This window comes from Triticum aestivum, chromosome 2B, assembly GCF_018294505.1.
Source record: "Triticum aestivum cultivar Chinese Spring chromosome 2B, IWGSC CS RefSeq v2.1, whole genome shotgun sequence".
NCBI lineage: Eukaryota > Viridiplantae > Streptophyta > Magnoliopsida > Poales > Poaceae > Triticum > Triticum aestivum.
In genome coordinates, this window is record NC_057798.1 from 409,298,742 (window position 1) to 409,319,237 (window position 20,496).

A 20,496-nucleotide genomic window follows, 5' to 3' on the forward strand; every position below is an offset into this window, starting at 1 on the left:
CCACATAGAGAGGATCCCCGCACTCTCGACGAGCCGCCAAAGCTTCCCTCAAGCAGAATTTCCCCTGGCCCGGCCGCAGAGGAGGGATAGCACCAAGCTTGGACGAATAGGACACACCACTGACGACGTTGAAGGTTAGGGCTTTCACCCGGGAGGCTAGAGGAAGGTGGGTGGAGGGATGTCAGACCTGACAAACGCCTCCAAGGAGGAAGAACGGTGCCCTCGGGCGCCGCCGCCGTCGCGGCCAGCCATGGCCGGCCATGGATTTCTCCTGGTCTAGCTCCACACCACCAACCCGCCTGTAGCACAGAGACCGAAGATCGAAGAAGAACACCGACCCAGGCCCGGAGGGGAGGGATCGCACCACGTCGGAGAAAGCAGGGGACACCAGATCTGGTGCCTCCGGACGCCAGGACCGCGCGAGTTCCACGCCCAACGGATCCCCACCGCCCTCACGGCCAGGGACACTGCCACCACGCCCACGCCACCGCTCGCCGCAGAGCTGGTGGCGCCACTCCAACCGAGGCCGCTGCCCCAGATCCCGTGGCTCCCTGCAAAAAGCAGAGCAGCAGATGCCCCGCCACCACCTTCCTCGGCGGCGCCCCGGGCTTGCCCGGTGGCGGCCTCAGGCGGCGGCGAGGGGTGGGAGACGGGAAGGGGAGGACTCCGTGGCGATCTAGGGTGAATGCTTATCGAAGGATGAATGCTATGATGATTGATATGATCCCTTGGATTCGTTTGAAATATCCCTTTTTGATGAAATTGATGCTTGCTATGCTTGTGGCCAAGTTGCCAATATGAACTATGCTTATGGAGATGAACTTGCTATGGTAACTTATGTCAAGAATGAGATTGTTGCCATTTCACCCACACATGCTAGTCCTATTATCTTTTTGAATTCTCCCAACTACACTAAATCGGAGAAGTTTGCTCTTATTAAGGATTATATTGATGGATTGCATTTTACTACTAAACATGATGATTTTGATGAATATAATATGCATGTGCTTTCTGCTCCTACTTGCAATTATTATGAGAGAGGAACTACATCTCCACCTCTCTATGTTTCCAGCACAATAAAATTGCAAGAAACTATTCATACTATGCATTGGCCTTTACTCGGTGTGCATGAATTGTTCTTTTATGACATGCCGATGCATAGGAAGAGAGTTAGACTTCGTAGTTGCATGATATATGTTGTTTTATGCTCAATACTAAAATAAAAATCATTGTTAATTAAAATTGGCTTTGATATACCTTGGGACCCAGGTGGATCCATTACTTGAGCACTATATGCCTAGCTTAATGGATTTAAAGAAAGCATTGTGTGGGAGACAACCTAGAAGTTTTAGAGAGTCATTATATTTTGTTGTGTGCTTTTAAAAAGTTTAAAAACAAAAAAATATAGAGGGGAACCTAAAAAATTTCAAAAAGAAAAGTGAAAGCAAGAAAGACGAGCACCGTTGAAGTGGGGGAGCTCCTTGAACTTTGTCCATGCCCATGGAAACTTTGCAAATCTTGAATTACAGAAACTTTTCAACAAAAATAATTACCCCCTTGTACAAATCCATTGTATTATAAAAATAATGTGCGAAGATTTGCCTATAGGATGATTAGATTTCTTGTTTGGTTTGTGCAGTGCAAAAATAGAAACTTTGGCTCTAGTGCATGAATTTACGTTTTTTACTGGAACATCAAAAGTTTCTAAATTTTTTTTACACATTACTGCTATACAAATGTTTTATTTTTTCCAAATTTTTCAGAATTTTTGAAGTTACAGAAGTATGGTCAATGTTCAGATTGCTACAGACTGTCCTATTTTTTATGCATGTTTTTGCGTGTTTTGATGAATCTATGGATTGTATCGGTGATATAATATGTGGTGAAGTTAGAGTACAGTATTATAAGGCAAAAATAAAATATGGATGGGTCTGCAACAGTACTTAAAGTGGTGATTTGCTTTATTATACTAACGGATCTCATGAGGGTTTTGTGCTTTAATATAGAATGCTTCATGTGCTTCACTTATATTGTTTGAAGTTTGGATTGCCTATTTCTCTATGCATAGAAAAACGCCATTTGTAGAATGCTCTTTTGATTCACTTATATTTGTTAGAGCGTGGACATATCTTTTCTAGAAAGAATTAAACTCTCTTGCTTCACTTATATCTATTTGTAGAGTCAACAGGAATTGGTCATTCACATGGTTAGTCATAAAATCCTACATAAAACTTGTAGCTCACTGAATATGATATGTTTGATTCCTTGCAATAGTTTTGTGATATAGAGATGGTAATATGTGGGAGGTACTAGTGAATGATTGTGGTTTAGTAAGAATATTGGTGTTAGGGTTTGTGATTCCCGAAGCATGCATGTATGGTCTCCCGTTATGCGGTGAAGTTAGAGCATGATTTATTATTGATTGTCTTCCTTATGAGTGGCGGTCGGGGACGAGCGATGGTGTTTTCCTACCAATCTACCCCCTAGGAGCATGCGTATTAGTACTTTGCTTCGATGGCTAATAAACGTTTGCAATAAGTATGTGAGTTCTTTATGACTAATGTTGAGTCCATGGATTATACGCACTCTCACCTTCTCGCAATTTCCTAGCCTCTTTGATACCATTCATTGCCCTTTCTCACCTCGAGAGATGGTGCAAACTTCGCTTGTGCATCCAAACCCCGTGATATGATACACTCTATCACACATAAGCCTCATCATATCTTCCTCAAAACAGCCACCATACCTGCCTATTATGGTATTTCCATAGCCATTCCGGGATATATTGCCATGCAACTTCCATCATCATCATATACATGACTTGAGCATTCATTGTCATATTGCTTTGCATGATCGTAAGATAGCGAGCATGATATTTTCATGGCTTGTCCATTTTTTATGTCTTTGCTATGCTAGATCATTACACATCCTCGTACACTGCCAGAGGCATTCATATACAGTCATCATGTATTAGTTGTATCCAGTTGTAATATCGAGTTGTAAGTAAATAAAAGTGTGATCATCATCATTATTAGAGTATTGCCCCAGTGAGGAAAGGATGATGGAGACTATGATTCCGCCACAAGTCGGGATGAGACTCCGGACTTAAAATAAAAAAGAGGTCAAAGAGCCAAAATAAAAAATAAAAAAATAAAAAAGAGGCTAAAGAGCCCAAAAAAGAGAGAAAATAAAAAATGAGAGAAAAAGAGAGAAGGGGCAATGTTACTATCCTTTTACCACACTCGTGCTTCAGAGTAGCACCATGTTCTTCGTATAGAGGGTCTCTTGAGTTATCACTTTCATATACTAGTAAGAATTTTCATTATAGAACTTGGCTTGTATATTGCGATGATGGGCTTCCTCAAATGCCCGAGGTCTTCATGAGCAAGCAAGTTGGATGCCCACCCACTTAGTTGTCAGTTTGAGCTTTCGTACACTTATAGCTCTAGTGCATCGTTGCATGGTAATCCCTACTCACTTGCATCGATATCGATTGATGTGCATATCCATAGCATGTTGATCCGCCTAGTTGATGTGAAACTTTCTTCCTTCTTCTATTGATCCCTACCACCACATTCTATTCCACCCATAGTGCTATATCCATGGCTCGCGCTCATGTATTGCGTGAGAGTTGAAAAAGATTGAGAACATTAAAAGTATGAAACAATTGCTTGGCTGGTCATCGGGGTTGTGCATGATAAATACTTTGTGGGATGAAGATAGAGCATGACAAGACTATATGATTTTGTAGGGATAGCATTCTTTAGCATTGATATTTTGAAAAACATGGTTGTTTGTTGGGATGCCTGAGTATTGATGTCTTTATGTCAAATGATAGACTATTACTTTGAAACACTCTTATCTTAATATTCATGCCACGATTAGATTATATGATCGAGATTATGCTAGGTAGCATTACACATCAAAAATTATCTTTTTTTATCATTTACCTGCTTGAGGACGAGAAAGAATTAAGCTTGGGGATGTTGATACGTCTCCATCGTATCTATAATTTTCTATTGTTTCATGCCAACTTCTACAACTTTTACATACTTTTGACAACTTTTAATATTATTTTTGGGACTAACATATTGGTCCAGTGCCCAGTGCCAGTTCCTGTTTGTTGCATGTTTTTGTTTCACAGAATATCCATACCAAACGAATTCCAAATGCCATAAAAATTTACGGAGATTTATTTTGGAATATATATGATTTTTTGGAAAAAGAATCAGCATGAGACGATGCCCGAGGGGACCACAAACCCTAGGGGAGCGCCCCTACCCTGGGCGCGGCCAGGAGGCTTGTGGCCCCCCTATAAGGCGGTTGGTGCCCTTCTTTCGCCGCAAGAAATATAATATCCGGATAAAAGTAGTGTTAAAATTTTAGCCCAATCGGAGTTACGTATCTCCGGGAATTTAAGAAATGGTGAAAGGCCAAAAAACAGGAACGCAGAAACAGGAGTAGAGAAAGAGAGAGAGAGAGAGAGAGATCCAATCTCGGAGGGGCTCTCGCCCCTCCACCACCATGGAGGCCATGGACCAGAGGGGAAACCCTCCTTCCTTCTAAGGGGGAGGTCAAGGAAGAAGAAGGAGGAGGGGGATCTCTCCCCTCTCTCCCGGTGGCGCCGGAACGTCGCCGGGGCCATCATCGTGATGGTGATCTACACCAACAACTTCACCGCCATCATCACCAACTCTCTCCTCCTCTATACAACGGTGTAACACCTCTGCTCCCCGCTATAAGCTCTACTTAAACATGGTGCTCAACGCTATATATTATTTCCCAATGATGTATGGCTATCCTATGATGTTTGAGTAGATCTGTTTTGTCCTATGGGTTGCTTGATGATCATAATTGGTTTGAGTTGTATGTTTTATTATCAGTGTTGTCCTATGGTACTCTCCATGTCGCGCAAGCGTGAGGGATCCCCGTTGTAGGGTTTGGAATATGTTCATGATTCGCTTATGGTGGGTGGCGTGAGTGACAAAAGCACAAACCCGAGTAAGTAGGTTGTTTGCATATGTGAGTAAAGAGGACATGATACCTTATAATGCTATGGTTGGGTTTTACCTTAATGATCTTTGGTAGTTGCAGATGGTTGCTAGAGTTCCAATCATAGCGGGGAGCAGCAGCAGGTGGTCACCTCCATCGCCTCTGCCTTGTCCGGGCCTCATGGAGCCGGAGCGCCCGGACGTGAAGACGACGCTCGCTCTTGGCACTCTCCTCCCACTCTCAGACACGGCCACCTCCGACGGTTGTGCTCAGGGGAGCCATGATGGAGTGGCGCATGAGCTGGAGCGGCAGCTCCGCAAAAACATACTGTGCCAGCCTGTAGGCACCGTCGCGGAGATCGTGGTGGCGGTCGCCAGCAGCCGGAGCTATGGAAGGAAGGGCGTCTGTCTATTCTTCAAGGGGAGCGACCACGCTGCCCAGCAACGGGCGGCGGCGGTGATCGCCGAGACGTGCTGTGGCTTGGCCGATCAGATCATAGCCGCGGATCCCAAGAAATTCAGCTGCGCCGAGGATTTCTGCTCTGATGTGGTCTCGAGGGCGTGCAAGCTCAGTTGCAGCAGGTTTGTGCTCGTCGTCCCCGACGTCGAGCACGCGCTGCGGCATGTTGTCGAGTGTCTCGTGGCGGCCTCTAGGTGTGGTTGTATCAAGGACCATTTCGGCCAAGAACTCGATCTCTCTGGATCCATCATTATCTTCACAACATCAGAGCTTGCAAACCGGGCCACCGACATCATCAGCCTGCGGTTATGGTCGTAGTCATCGCTCGGCGATGTCAAGAGGAAGGCAGAGATCGAGCCACCAACAAGGGAGTGCAAGAGGGCACGGCACGGCTCTAGCTCCGGCCATGGCATCGACCTTGACCTCAACCTGTGTGCCGGCAACGATAGTGGCGACGATGCTGTTCCGAGCGACATCACCCACGAGAGTGACAGCGGGGAACACGGGGACTTGCACCACCTCCTCGAGTCGGTCGCCACCGGCGTCCTCGCCCTTGACAAGGACGCCGACGCTTACCAGCGCGCCGCGGCGGCCATCCGTGAAGTGCTCGTTGGGGCGGTCGGCCGGGAGGTGCAGCTCGACGACGAGGCGGCTGAGGCTCTCACCGCGGCTTCTAGACACTTTTTTGACGAGGTGCTGTGGAGGTGGGCTGTGGAGGTGTTTGAACCAGCGGCGGCGGCGGCAGTGGTGGAAAATGGCGGGAAGGTGGTGATATTGGGGATGGGGCCAGGGGGCAGGGCCCAGGTGTCACGGTTCATGGGCTCGGCCCTTCCAAGCAGGGTCCTTGTAGACTGAGCTCACAAAGTTTTGCTTCCTCGCGGTGTACTAAGTCATTAGTTACTTACTCCACTACTTAGCTCAATTTGTTGTATGTAGAAAAGAATGATGGACTTGAAACGGAGTCTTTCGGGGGATTTAATTGTTCGATTTCACATTGTTAAATCGCCTCCGTTGTCTCAGATTCGCTCATGTGCCAAGTAAATAATTTCTCAACTTATTATAAGGTTGCAAACTTGGTTGGACAGTTTTTTTAACACAGTACAAACGCAAGCGCTCATAAGCGGCAAGGATCTTGTGATGGTGGACCGGAGATGGACACAACTTGGGTCACTCACTTTCTTCACTAAGCGGCTGGCCCAAGGTATTTTTACGGGGCTGTGAAAAGGCGAGGGGGTTAAAGTTTAATCGGGGAAAGGGGGCTTTCTGATTGGCCTCTTTCTGCGTGTGAGTTGTGGCTAACGCACGCGTTTAAATCGGACTGCGCAAAGAAAAGAGAAAGGCGATGGATCGATGGGTTTGTGCTGTTTCCCGTGCTTAACAACGACCATCCATCCATGGCGAGCGAGACCGATCTTCCTTAAAAGTGCCGTAAAAGGCTCAAAAGACGGCCAAAGCGACAGTGGCAGCCATCACAAGCCACGCTTCATCTGTGCTACTACTCCCTCCATTCCACAATGTAGTGATTCCTCTATCCCCGTGCTTCAACTTTGACCGTAAATTTAACTATCAAGACCGATTGCGGCGGGAGCAAAAATTATATCAGTGAATTCGTATTCGAAAGAAGTTTTTAATTATATAATTTTTTCTACCGCCGCAGTTGGTCTCATTGATTAAATTTATGGTCAAAGTTGGACCTCGGGAAGCGCGGGCGCACTATATTTTGAAATGGAGGGAGTACTACTTACTACTGTACTAGCAGTAGTGTGATGATGGTAAATATTTGAAAAAAGTCGGGCGCTATTCCAGCACTAGAAGGAGTACAATTGCTAGCATTCCTCAGCACTGACCCAACGCTTAAATTCCTGAGAGGAAAGGAACAGGGAGGAATGAAACATTGTGCGACAGTTGGGCTGGATGGCCGCAATCCGCAGCAGAGCGCAAATTTGACATCAACTCAACCATCTAACCTAATCTAATCCAGATCCGCCATGATTCACGCGTTGTGATGGGAATCGCGTGCGTGCCGGCTGCCGGGACATGTCACTTTCTTAGGGCATGTACAATGGTGACATATAGATACATATGCCTAATGACAAAAAATAATTTGAGGCATCTATATTTATTTTTTCTCCCCAATGTAAGCTATCATTAGTGGGTCTTATTAAGAAATAAAAAATAAAGACTCTGGTACACATGCATCTCTACTTTTCACTTCAACTTTTTCAGCTTTTGTCACCGGACCACACTTTTTCTCTTCAAGCACCCGCCTCCTAGAGAGGATCCCGCTTCCCTATCCGAACCTACTTTACGTCATATCCGATCCTATATGGCATTGCGAGGCATCACCTTAAGGCTATGCATTGTACATGCCCTTACTGCATCCGTCCGTCCGTCCGTCTTTGCAGTTTCCCATGGCATCCTCCCCTGCCCGCAAGAAAAGAAAAAAAAGAAAAAGAAAAGAAAAAAAAAGAAGAAAAGGTTTCCCGTCCATTCCAAGGTCGACCGGGCGGCGGCTGGCCCAAGGCAAGGGAGGCAGGCGGTCTTTTCCAGCGTGCATGCGGCCAAAGCGGGCGGCAGAGGAGTGAGGGAAAGCCAACCAAAAGGCAGCGAGCGACGCTACGGGAAGGGAGGGAGTGAATGAACCCAACCCAACCCAAGGACCAAAGAAACAAGAAAGAAGAAAGCGAAAGAGAAAGAAAGGGGTCTCGTCAGTCGTCAGGCAGGGGAAGGGAGTGGCTACTCTTGCTTGGTTCCTTGCTTTGCTTTGCATCGGAACCAGCGATATTCTCCCCGTCCCCATCACCATCACCCATTTAGCATTACACGCCCCCATCAACTCATCATGTCCAGAGGAACCTCTTTCTTGTTTTGTTTTGTTTTGAATTCTATCTTGTTTACTGTATGCAAGTGCAGGTGCTCTCTCTCCCTCGGTGCTTGCTGACAAAATCTTGCTACTAGTATTACTGCTAATGATTACTACCTCCGTCCTGGTTTATTGGCCCCCTTCGTGTTTTGTGCTAAATTTTAACTATATATTTAACTAACAAAATGTTAATGCATCAGTAGAAACTATGTTCAAATACGAATCCAACGCTATGATTTTTGGTGACATTTCTTAGCTAAATCTATGGTCAATATTTGACACAAAATAACAAGGGGACTAATAAATCAGGACGGAGGTAGTACGTAGGATGGCAAGCGTGGATGCTGATTGGTATTGCCACGTGCAAAACCGATCCATCAAACCAACTCGGGGCCTCTTTGATTCACAGGATTGCAAAAACACAGGAATAGAAAAAAAATGTAAGATCAGAATACCATGCCCATTGAATTCCAATAGAATTTGAGGGCTCCTTTGATTCAAAGAAATTTTATAGGATTTTTGGACGATTAAAATCCTTAGGACTTTTTTCTATGTTGGTCATTTGATTCATAGGATTGGATCCCATAGTAATTTTTCCTATGAAATATTTTACAATGTATCTCATAGGAAATCTAACATCTACCTCAACCTCTTTCTTTACACTTTATTTTCCCTATGGCATCAAACACTCCTTGCTAATCCTATATGATTCAAGTGGGCATGTCACTTCAACCCTATACATTTTGTATACCTGCATTTTCAAAAACCTGATAATCAAAGAGGCCCTGAGTTTGTTTGATTGTATCACGGGAAAACCAAGGAGTTTTTCCAAGAGATTGGAGTGGATGTTAGAATTCCTATGAAATATAGTACAAATGAATCATTAGGAAAATTTCCTATAGGATTCAATCCTAAGGATCAAATGATCAACGTAGGGAAAATTCTTAAGGATTCTAATCCTTAAAAAATCCAATGAAAATCTTTTGAATCAAAGAGGCCCACATGCTTTAAGGCATGCAGAACCAAATGTGCCCCAAGGTGCGCAAATGACCTTCTCTAGTCGTGATTCATTGGTTCAAGTCGCGTAAACATTCGAGCTTCCATTCCAAAACTGAAGCGTCACACTCCTTTCGTCGTTCCATGTAAGATGGCTAGTAGGACGATGCCAAAGGGCGGGTCGACAAGGGAAAGATGTTAGGGTCAGAGAGTGGACTCGATGTAGGGGAATTTATTGGCATGTCAAAGTGCATATGTGGCTTGCTAAAGGCACGACCTCATCTGTAAATGTAACAACCTTCCCTTGATCATTGGTTCAAGATATTTTTTAAAAAGGGCAAAAGACTTGCCACATTCATCAATTAAGGAGGTTAACAACGTTAATAGCCCGCAGGCCAATATAAAAGCTTACTCTCCCGGCAATATATCTCCCATGTATCTCGCCACGGTCAAGATAGGTGTGAACTAGGATCAACCACGACATTTTTTTTCATATCAAACTAAAGGACCGCCGAGTGCTAGTGGTGAACACTAGTAGAAAGATTAATGAAGCAGCACATGGTCTTGACAACTTAATAAAAAACCCTTTTTACAAAATGAAAAAGAAAACAAGAGGCCACAACCGGTTAACTGGTGATTGGCGTCCTTGTAATGTCGTCGCCGTCGAGTAGTGAGGTTTACAACAGTTTCTTTTTTCTCTTTTGCAAAAGAGTGATGTAATGGCTAATTGGCCTTCCAAGACGATGTAGGTAGTGGAGGTGCCAGCCATGAATGGAGAAGATTTGTAGTTGTGGCAAAGTGCCAAAGGCAAAAAAGAAATCCAGTTAACTCAGTCACACAAGCACATATGTTATCTGTTAAAAGTTTAGTTTTCCGACGGAAACATTATAAATATGACATTAGTCTTAAAAGTCCAAGGCAAGTTTTATAGTGGCATGACATGTTTAAGAAAAATGACAACTTTCTGAAATTGTTAGTACTATTCCATGCCAAATCTAATAGGTAATGTTCTCAAAACCCCTAGCGATTTTTGTAAAGTAACGTGGCATATTTTCAAAAAGTGATATATCAATTTTCTGAAAAGTTTGTTTACTTAGTATATTTTTTGGCCATCACAATTTTAAGAAAAAAAAGTGTTCTATAACATGGCAAATCTACTACTTTATCCCACGGGTGTCTTGACATAAGTGTCCAAGGGGGTGGCATTTTATAGATTTAAGTCATGGGCATTGTTTTATACACACATTTTTGTCGTCTGTTGTTTGTCCTTGCTTACTTTTGTTTTCTTTTTTGCCTCTAGCTATGTACATGGAAATTTTATTTTGTCTTTTTAGCTGGAAAACCTGCCATATCAAACTTTCTTATGTTCTGAAATGTAGAAATCCTTTAGTTTGCCACATCAAGGCAAAATGTTTTCTACTGGTCAGCAGATTCATTGAATGGTTACGTTTCTTAGGTATTCAAGCTTAATCTAAATATTACTGGGCACACTCTATTGTTGAACACATGGCAATATTCCCTTATATAGTGTGATAAAATCTTAACTTCGTTGATACGTCCATTTTGCATCATGCTTTTATATCGATATTTATTGTATTATGGGCTGTTATTTCACGTTATGTCACAATACTTATGGCTATTCTCTCTTATTTTACAAGGTTTACCATGAAGAAGGGGAATGCCGGCAGCTGGAATTCTGGCTGGAAAAGGAGCAAATATTGGAGACCTATTCTGCGCAACTCCAAAAGTCCTGAAACTCCACGGAATATCTGTAAAAAAATAAAGAAAAATCGTCGCCAAAGATGAAGGCCAGGGGGGCCCACACCCTGCTCACGAGGGTGGGGGGCGCGCCCCTCCCCCCTGGGCGCGCCCCCCTACCTCGTGGGCCCCCTGGTGGCTCTCCGACGCCCATCTTCTCCTATATGAAGTCTTTCAATGAGAAAAAAATAGCAAGCAACCTTTCGGGATGAGACTCCGCCGCCACGAGGCGGAACCTTGGCGGAACCAATCTAGGGCTCCGGCAGAGCTGTTCTGCTGGGGACACTTCCCTCCGGGAGGGGGAAATCATCACCATCGTCATCACCAACGCTCCTCTCAACGGGAGAGGGCAATCTCCATCAACATCTTCACCAGCACCATCTCATCTCCAAACCCTAGTTCATCTCTTGTATCCAATTCTTGTCTCCAAGTCCGGGATTGGTGCTAGTAGGTTGCTAGTAGTGTTGATTACTCCTTGTAGTTGATGCTAGTTGGTTTACTTGGTGGAAGATGATATGTTCAGATCCTTTATGCATATTATTACCCCTCTGATTATGAACATGAATATGCTTTGTGAGTAGTTACGTTTGTTCCTGAGGACAAGGGAGAAGTCTTGCTATTAGTAGTCATGTGAATTTGGTATTCGTTCGATATTTTGATAAGATGTATGTTGTCTAACCTCTAGTGGTGTTATGTGAACGTCGACTACATAACACTTCACCATTATTTGGGCCTAGAGGAAGGCATTGGGAAGTAATAAGTAGATGATGGGTTGCTAGAGTGACAGAAGCTTAAACCCTAGTTTATGCGTTGCTTCGTAAGGGGCTGATTTGGATCCATATGTTTCATGCTATGGTTAGGTTTACCTTAATACTTTTGTTGTAGTTGCGGATGCTTGCAATAGAGGTTAATCATAAGTGGGATGCTTGTTCAAGTAAGAACAACACCCAAGCACCGGTCCACCCACATATCAAATTATCAAAGTACCGAACGCGAATCATATGAGCGTGATGAAAACTAGCTTGACGATATTCCCATGTGTCCTCGGGAGCGCTTTTCCTATTATAAGAGTTTGTTCCAGGCTTGTCCTTTGCTACAAAAAGGATTGGGCCACCTTGCTGCACTTTATTTACTTTTGTTACTTGTTGCTCGTTACAATTTATCTTATCACAAAATTATCTGTTACCACTTATTTCAGTACTTGCAGAGAATACCTTGCTGAAAACCGCTTATCATTTTCTTCTGCTCCTCGTTGGGTTTGACACTCTTACTTATCGAAAGGACTACGATAGATCCCCTATACTTGTGGGTCATCAAGACTCTTTCCTGGCGCCGTTGCCGGGGAGTGTAGCGCCTTTGGTAAGTGGAATTTGGTAAGGAAAAATTTATATAGTTTGCTGAAATTTTCTGTCACTTGTTACTATGGAAAGTAATTGTTTGAGGGGCTTGTTCGGGGTATCTTCACCCCGTCCAGTAGAGCAAAGAGTTGCTCCTCAACCTACTGAACCTATTGAAAATGAAATTCCTTTTGAATTTCCTTCGGGTATTATGGAAAAACTATTGGCTAATACTTTTACAGGAGATGGGACAAAGCATCCCGACGAGCATCTACACTATTTGGATGATATTTGTGGATTACTTAAACTTGCAGGTATACCCGATGATGTTGTTAAGAAGAAGGCTTTCCCTTTATCTTTGAAGGGAGACGCATCAACATGGTATAGGCTATGTGATGATACAAGATCATGGAACTATAAGGGAATGAAATTGGAATTTCATCAAAAATATTACCCTATGCATCTTGTTCATCGTGATCGCAATTATATATATAATTTTTGGCCTCGCGAAGGAGAAAGCATCGCTCAAGCTTGGGGGAGGCTTAAATCCATGTTATATTCATGCCCCAATCATGAGCTCTCAAAATTGACAATTCTTCAGAATTTCTATGCTCGGCTCTCTGATAATTATAAAACCATGCTCGATACTTCTTGTGCTGGCTCTTTTATGATGAAGCCTATTGAATTCAGATGGAATTTATTGGATAGAATTAAATGCAACTCTGAAGATTGGGACCTCGACGAAGGTAAGGAGTCAGGTATGACACCTAAGTTTGATTGTGTTAAATCTTTTATGGATACCGATATTTTCCGTAAGTTTAGCACTAAATATGGACTTGACTCTGAGATAGTAGCTTCTTTCTGTGAATCTTTTGCTACTTATGTTGATCTCCCCAAGGAGAAGTGGTTTAAATATCATCCTCCCATAGAATTAAAAGTAGCTGCACCTATTAAAGTTGAAGAAGAAACCATCACTTATAATGATCCTATTGTTCCTACCTCTTATGTTGAGAAACCACCTTTCCCTGCTAGAGTAAAGGATCATGCTAAAGCTTCAACTGTTGTTCGTAAAAGCAATATTAGGACTTATACACCTCCTGAGCAAGTTAAAGTAGAACCCAATATTGCAATTGTTAAAGATCTCTTGTCTGATAATATTGATGGGCATGTTATTCGGTTCAAAGGTGAAACGGTTAGAATTGCTAAACCCTGTGCTAAAGATAAACATAGACCTGTGGTAGGCGTGCCTGTTATTTCTGTTAAAATAGGAGATCATTGTTACCATGGCTTATGTGATATGGGTGCGAGTGCTAGTGTGATACCACATACTTTATATGAAGAAATTAAGAATGAAATTGCACCTGCTGAATTAGAAGGTATTGATGTCACAATTAAACTTGCCAATAGAGATACTATTTCTGCAATGGGAATTGTTAGAGATGTTGAAGTCTTGTGTGGGAAAACCAAATATCCCGCTGACTTTCTTGTTCTTGGTTCCCCACAAGATAGCTTTTGTTCCATTATATTTGGTAGACCCTTTTTGAATACTGTTAATGCTACGATAGACTGTAAAAAGAATGTTGTTACTGTTGGCTTGGATGATGTGGTTCATGAGTTTAATTTCTCTAAATTTAGTAAACAACATCGTGAGGAAGAATTGCCTAGTAAGGATGAAATTATTGGTCTTGCTTCTATTGCCGTACCTCCTGTGATCCTTTAGAACACTATTTGCTAGACCATGAAAATGAGATGTTCATGAATGAAAGAAGGGAAATAGATGAAGTATTCTTTGAACAGAAACCTATTCTAAAACACAATTTGCCTGTTGAAATCCTAGGGGATCCTCCTCCACCCAAGGGTGATCCCGTGTTTGAACTTAAACCGTTTCCTGATAATCTTAAGTATGCTTATCTTGATGAAAAGAAAATATATCCTGTTATTATTAGTGCTAACCTTTCAGAGCATGAAGAAGAAAGATTATTGAAAACTCTGAAAAAGCACCGTGCCGCTATTGGATATACTCTGGATGATCTTAAGGGCATCAGTCCCACTCTATGTCAACATAAAATAAATTTGGAAGCTGATGCCAAACCAGTTTGTGATCCTCAACGACGTTTGAATCCTAAAATGAAAGAAGTGGTAAGAAAGGAAATACTCAAGCTTCTGGAGGCAGGTATAATTTATCCCGTTGCTGATAGTCAGTGGGTAAGTCCTGTCCATTGTGTCCCTAAGAAGGGAGGTATTACTGTTGTCCCTAATGATAAAGATGAATTGACCCCGCAAAGAATTATCACAGGTTATAGGATGGTAATTGATTTCCGTAAATTAAATAAAGCTACTAAGAAAGATCATTACCCCTTACCTTTTATTGATCAAATGCTAGAAAGATTATGCAAACATACACATTATTGCTTTCTAGATGGTTATTCTGGTTTCTCTCAAATACCTGTGTCGGCTAAAGATCAATCAAAGACTAATTTTACATGCCCTTTTGGTACTTTTGCTTATAGACGTATGCGTTTTGGTTTATGTAATGCACCTGCTACCTTTCAAAGATGCATGATGGCTATATTCTTTGACTTTTGTGAGAAAATTTGTGAGGTTTTCATGGACGACTTTTCCGTCTATGGTTCCTCTTTTGATGATTGCTTGAGCAATCTTGCTCGAGTTTTGCAGAGATGTGAAGAAACTAATCTTGCCTTGAATTGGGAAAAGTGCCACTTTATGGTTAATGAAGGTATTGTCTTGGGGCACAAAGTTTCTGAAAGAGGGATTGAAGTTGATAAAGCCAAGGTTGACGCTATTGAAAAGATGCCATGTCCCAAGGACATCAAAGGTATAAGAAGTTTCCTTGGTCGCGCCGGATTTTATAGGAGGTTCATTAAGGACTTCTCGAAAATTTCTCGGCCTCTGACTAATTTATTACAAAAAGATGTACCATTTATCTTTGATGATGATTGTGTAGAAGCATTTGAAATACTTAAGAAAGCATTAGTCTCTGCACTTATTGTTCAGCCACCTGATTGGAATTTACCCTTTGAAATTATGTGTGATGCTAGTGATTATGCTGTAGGTGCTGTTCTAGGGCAAAGAGTTGATAAGAAATTAAATGTTATCCATTATGCTAGTAAGACTCTAGACAATGCTCAAAGAAATTATGCTACTACTGAAAAGGAACTCTTAGCAGTTGTGTTTGCCTGTGATAAATTCAGACCCTATATTGTTGATTCTAAAGTAACTATTCGCACCGATCATGCTGCTATTAAATATCTTATGGAAAAAGAAAGATGCTAAACCTAGACTCATTAGATGGGTTCTCTTGCTTCAAGAATTTGATTTGCATATTGTTGATAGAAAAGGAGCTAAGAACCCAATTGCAGACAACTTATCTAGGTTAGAGAACGTTCTTGATGATCCACTACCTATTGATGATAGCTTTCCTGATGAGCAACTAAATTTCATAAATACTTCTCGTAGCACCCCGTGGTATGCTGGTTATGCTAATTATATTGTTGCTAAATTTATACCGCCTACCTTCACATACCAACAAAAGAAAAAGTTTTTCTATGACTTGCCACATTATTTTTGGGATGGCCCACATCTTTATAAAGAAGGAGTAGATGGTGTTATTAGACATTGTGTACCTGAGCATGAACAGGAACAGATCCTAAGCAAGTGTCACTCCGAAGCCTATGAAGGACACCACGCTGGAGATAGAACTGCACATAAGGTATTGCAATCCGGTTTTTATTGGCCTACTCTCTTCAAGGATGCCCGTAAGTTTGTTTTATCTTGCGATGAATGTCAAAGAATTGGTAATATCAGTAGACGTCAAGAAATGCCTATGAATTATTCACTTGTTATTGAGCCATTTGATGTTTGGGGCTTTGATTATATGGGACCTTTTCCTGCCTCTAATGGTTACACTCATATTTTAGTTGCTGTTGATTACGTTACTAAGTGGGTAGAAGCTATTCCAACTAGTAGTGCTGATCATAACACTTCTATTAAAATGCTTAAGGAAGTTATTTTTTCCGAGGTTTGGAGTCCCTAGATACTTAATGACTGATGGTGGTTCACACTTTATTCATGGTGCTTTCCGTAAGATGCTTGCTAAATATGATGTTAATCATAGAATTGCATCTCCTTATCACCCACAGTCTAGTGGTCAGGTAGAATTGAGCAATAAAGAGCTCAAATTAATTTTGCAAAAGACTGTCAATAGGTCTAGAAAGAATTGGTCCAAAAAACTGAATGATGCATTATGGGCCTATAGAACTGCGTACAAAAATCCTATGGGTATGTCTCCGTATAAAATGGTTTATGGAAAAGCATGTCATTTACCTCTTGAATTAGAACATAAGGCATATTGGGCTATCAAAGAGCTCAATTATGACTTCAAACTTGCCGGTGAGAAGAGGTTGTTTGATATTAGCTCACTTGATGAATGGAGATCCCAATCTTATGAAAATGCCAAGCTGTTTAAAGAAAAAGTAAAAAGGTGGCATGATAAAAGGATACAAAAGCGTGAGTTTAATGTAGGTGACTATGTATTGCTATACAACTCTCGTTTAAGATTTTTTGCAGGAGAACTTCTCTCCAAATGGGAAGGTCCTTACGTTATCGAGGAGGTCTATCATTCCGGTGCCATAAAAATCAACAACTTCACAGGCACAAATCCGAAGGTAGTAAACGGTCAAAGAATCAAACATTATATCTCAGGTAATCCCATAAATGTTGAAACCAATATTATTGAAACCGTAACCCCGGAGGAATACATAAGGGACACTTTCCAGAACGTCTCAGACTCCGAAAAGGAATAGGTATGTGGTACGGTAAGTAAACCGACCCCAAAACAATTTTTCAAAGCAATATTTCTCTGTTTTGGAATATTTAGAAAAATAGAAAAATAAGTAGCAGTCCGGGGAGGACACGAAGCCTCCACAAGGGTGAAGGGCGCGCCCTACCCCCTGAGTGCGCCCCCCTACCTCATGAGCACCCCGTGTGCCCACCGGACTCCGTTTTCTTGCACAATATATATTTCGGTCGGTAAAAATTCATTATATATTCTCCCAAAGGTTTTGCCTCCTGTATCATGCAAATATCCTCTGTTCTCGTTTCGAGCTGTTTCCGTTGCAGATTTGAGGATTCCGAAGACTCAATCATTCTTCTATGAGGGTGAGCCTATGCCATGGAAGGTGGACGACAAGCTTGCATCATCAACAACACCTCCACCGCCAACAACAAAGAAGGAGATATAATCACATGGGTATGGGCACTCCCTTTGGCAACTGCCAAGCTTGGGGGAGGTGCCCCGGTATCGTATCACCATCACAACTCCTATCTTTACCATTTTTCTTAGTTCGATCCTATTAGTAGTATCCTGATTTAGTAGAATAAAGTCATGGCATGATCTAGTTTTGAAGTTTTGCATTATGATCCCTCTATGCAATCGAGTCTGTGAGCTATATATAATAAAGATTAGTGTTGAGTCAAGGGCTTGATTATTTTGCCATGATATTGGGTGAATAAGAAAAGAATAAAAAGAAACAAAGAGTTTATATTGATCTTAGTGAAAGTAATGACTCCACATAGAAAGAGTATGATGATTAAAAAGTTGTTGGGAGTTGGCAAATATAGCCTTGGTCATCATTGCAATTAATAGGAAGTAATAAGGAGAGAGAGGTTTCACATATAGATATATTATCATTGACATCTTTTATGATTGGGAACACTCATTAAAATATGACATGCTAAAGAGTTGGTGTTGGACAAGGAAGACAACGTGATGAGTTATGTTTTCTTATATCTGAGATAAAGTATATTGTCATGGATCTCCTAACATGGTGAGCTTGCCTTTCCCCCTCATGCTAGCCAAATTCTCAGCACCAAGTAGAGATACTACTTGTGCTTCCAAGTACCCTTAAACCAGTTTAGCCATGAGAGTCCACCATATCTACCTATGGATTGAGTAAGATCCTTCAAGTAAGTTGTCATCGGTGCAAGCAATAAAAGTTGCTCTTTAAATATGCATGACTTATTAGTGCAGAGAAATAAGCTTTGTACGAACTTGTTGTGGACGCAATAAAAGCGACGGACTGCATAATAAAGGTTCACACACAAGGGGCAATATAAAGTGATGTTCTTTTGCATTAAGATTTTGTGCATCCAACCATAAAAGCGCATGGCAACCTCTGCTTCCCTCTGCGAAGGGCCTATATTTTATTATTATCTTCTACTTTATGCAAGAGTCACGGTGATCTTCACCTTTCCTTTTTTTCATTTTATCCTTTGGCAAGCTCAGCATGTTGGAAAGAACATGATATATATATATATATATATATATATATATATATATATATATATCTAATTGGATGTGGGGGAGCATGAATTATTATTGTTGACATTACCCTTGAGGTAAAAAGTTGTGGGGCAAAGTTATAAGCCCCTATCTTTCTCTGTGTCCGGTTAAAACTCCGTAACCACAAGTATCGCGTGAGTGTTAGCAATTATGAAGGACTAAGTGATAGTTGAGTATGTGGACTTGCTTTTAAGCTCTGACATAGACTCTTTTTGATGTTATGATAAATTGCAATTGCTTCAATGACTGAGATTATAATTGTTGGTGCCCAATAAGGTTTCTGATTCATACTTTGGCTTTGTGAAAAGATCATCACTTGAACATAAGTAATCATATGAAAAATCTATATATGTTGCTGTTATGAAAATAATCATGATGCCTTCATATCCGTATTTTATTTTTATCGACGCCTCTACTTCTAAACCTGAGGACATATTTATTATTATCGGCTTTTCGCTTGAGGACAAGCGAGGTCTAAGCTTGGGGAGTTGATACGTCCATTTTGCATCATGCTTTTATATCGATATTTATTGCATTATGGGCTGTTATTTCACATTATGTCATAATACTTATGGCTATTCTCTCTTATTTCACAAGGTTTACCATGAGGAGGGGGAATGCCGGCAGCTAGAATTCTGGCTGGAAAAGGAGCAAATATTGGAGACCTATTCTGCGCAACTCCAAAAGTCCTGAAACTCCACGGAATATCTTAAAAGAAATAAAGAAAAATCGTCGCCAAAGATGAAGGCCAGGGGGCCCACACCCTGCTCACGAGGGTGGGGGCGCGCCCCTTCCCCCGAGGCGTGCACCCCTACCTCGTGGGCCCCCTGGTGGCTCTCCGACGCCCATCTTCTCCTATATGAAGTCTTTCGATGAGAAAAAAATATCAAGCAACCTTTCGGGACGAGACTCCGCCGCCACGAGGCGGAACCTTGGCGGAACCAATCTAGGGCTCCGGTAGAGCTGTTCTGCCGGGGACACTTCCCTTCGGGAGGGGGAAATCATCACCATCGTCATCACCAACGCTCCTCTCATTGGGAGAGGGCAATCTCGATCAACATCTTCACCAGCACCATCTCATCTCCAAACCCTAGTTCATCTCTTGTATCCAATTCTTGTCTCCAAGTCCGGGATTGGTGCTAGTAGGTTGCTAGTAGTATTGATTACTCCTTGTAGTTGATGCTAGTTGGTTTACTTGGTGGAAGATCATATGTTTAGATCCTTTATGCATATTATTACCCCTCTGATTATGAACATGAATATGCTTTGTGAGTAGTTACGTTTGTTCCTGAGGACAAGGGAGAAGTCTTGCTATTAGTAGTCATGTAAATTTGGTATTCGTTCGATATTTTGATAAGATGTATGTTGTCTAACCTCTAGTGGTGTTATGTGAACGTCGACTACATAACACTTCACCATTATTTGGGCCTAGAGGAAGGCATTGGGAAGTAATAAGTAGATGATGGGTTGCTAGAGTGACAGAAGCTTAAACCCTAGTTTATGCGTTGCTTCGTAAGGGGCTGATTTGGATCCATATGTTTCATGCTATGGTTAGGTTTACCTTAATACTTTTGTTGTAGTTACAGATGCTTGCAATAGAGGTTAATCATAAGTGGGATGCTTGTTCAAGTAAGAACAACACCCAAGCACCGGTCCACCCACATATCAAACTATCAAAGTACCGAACGCGAATCATATGAGCGTGATGAAAACTAGCTTGACGATATTCC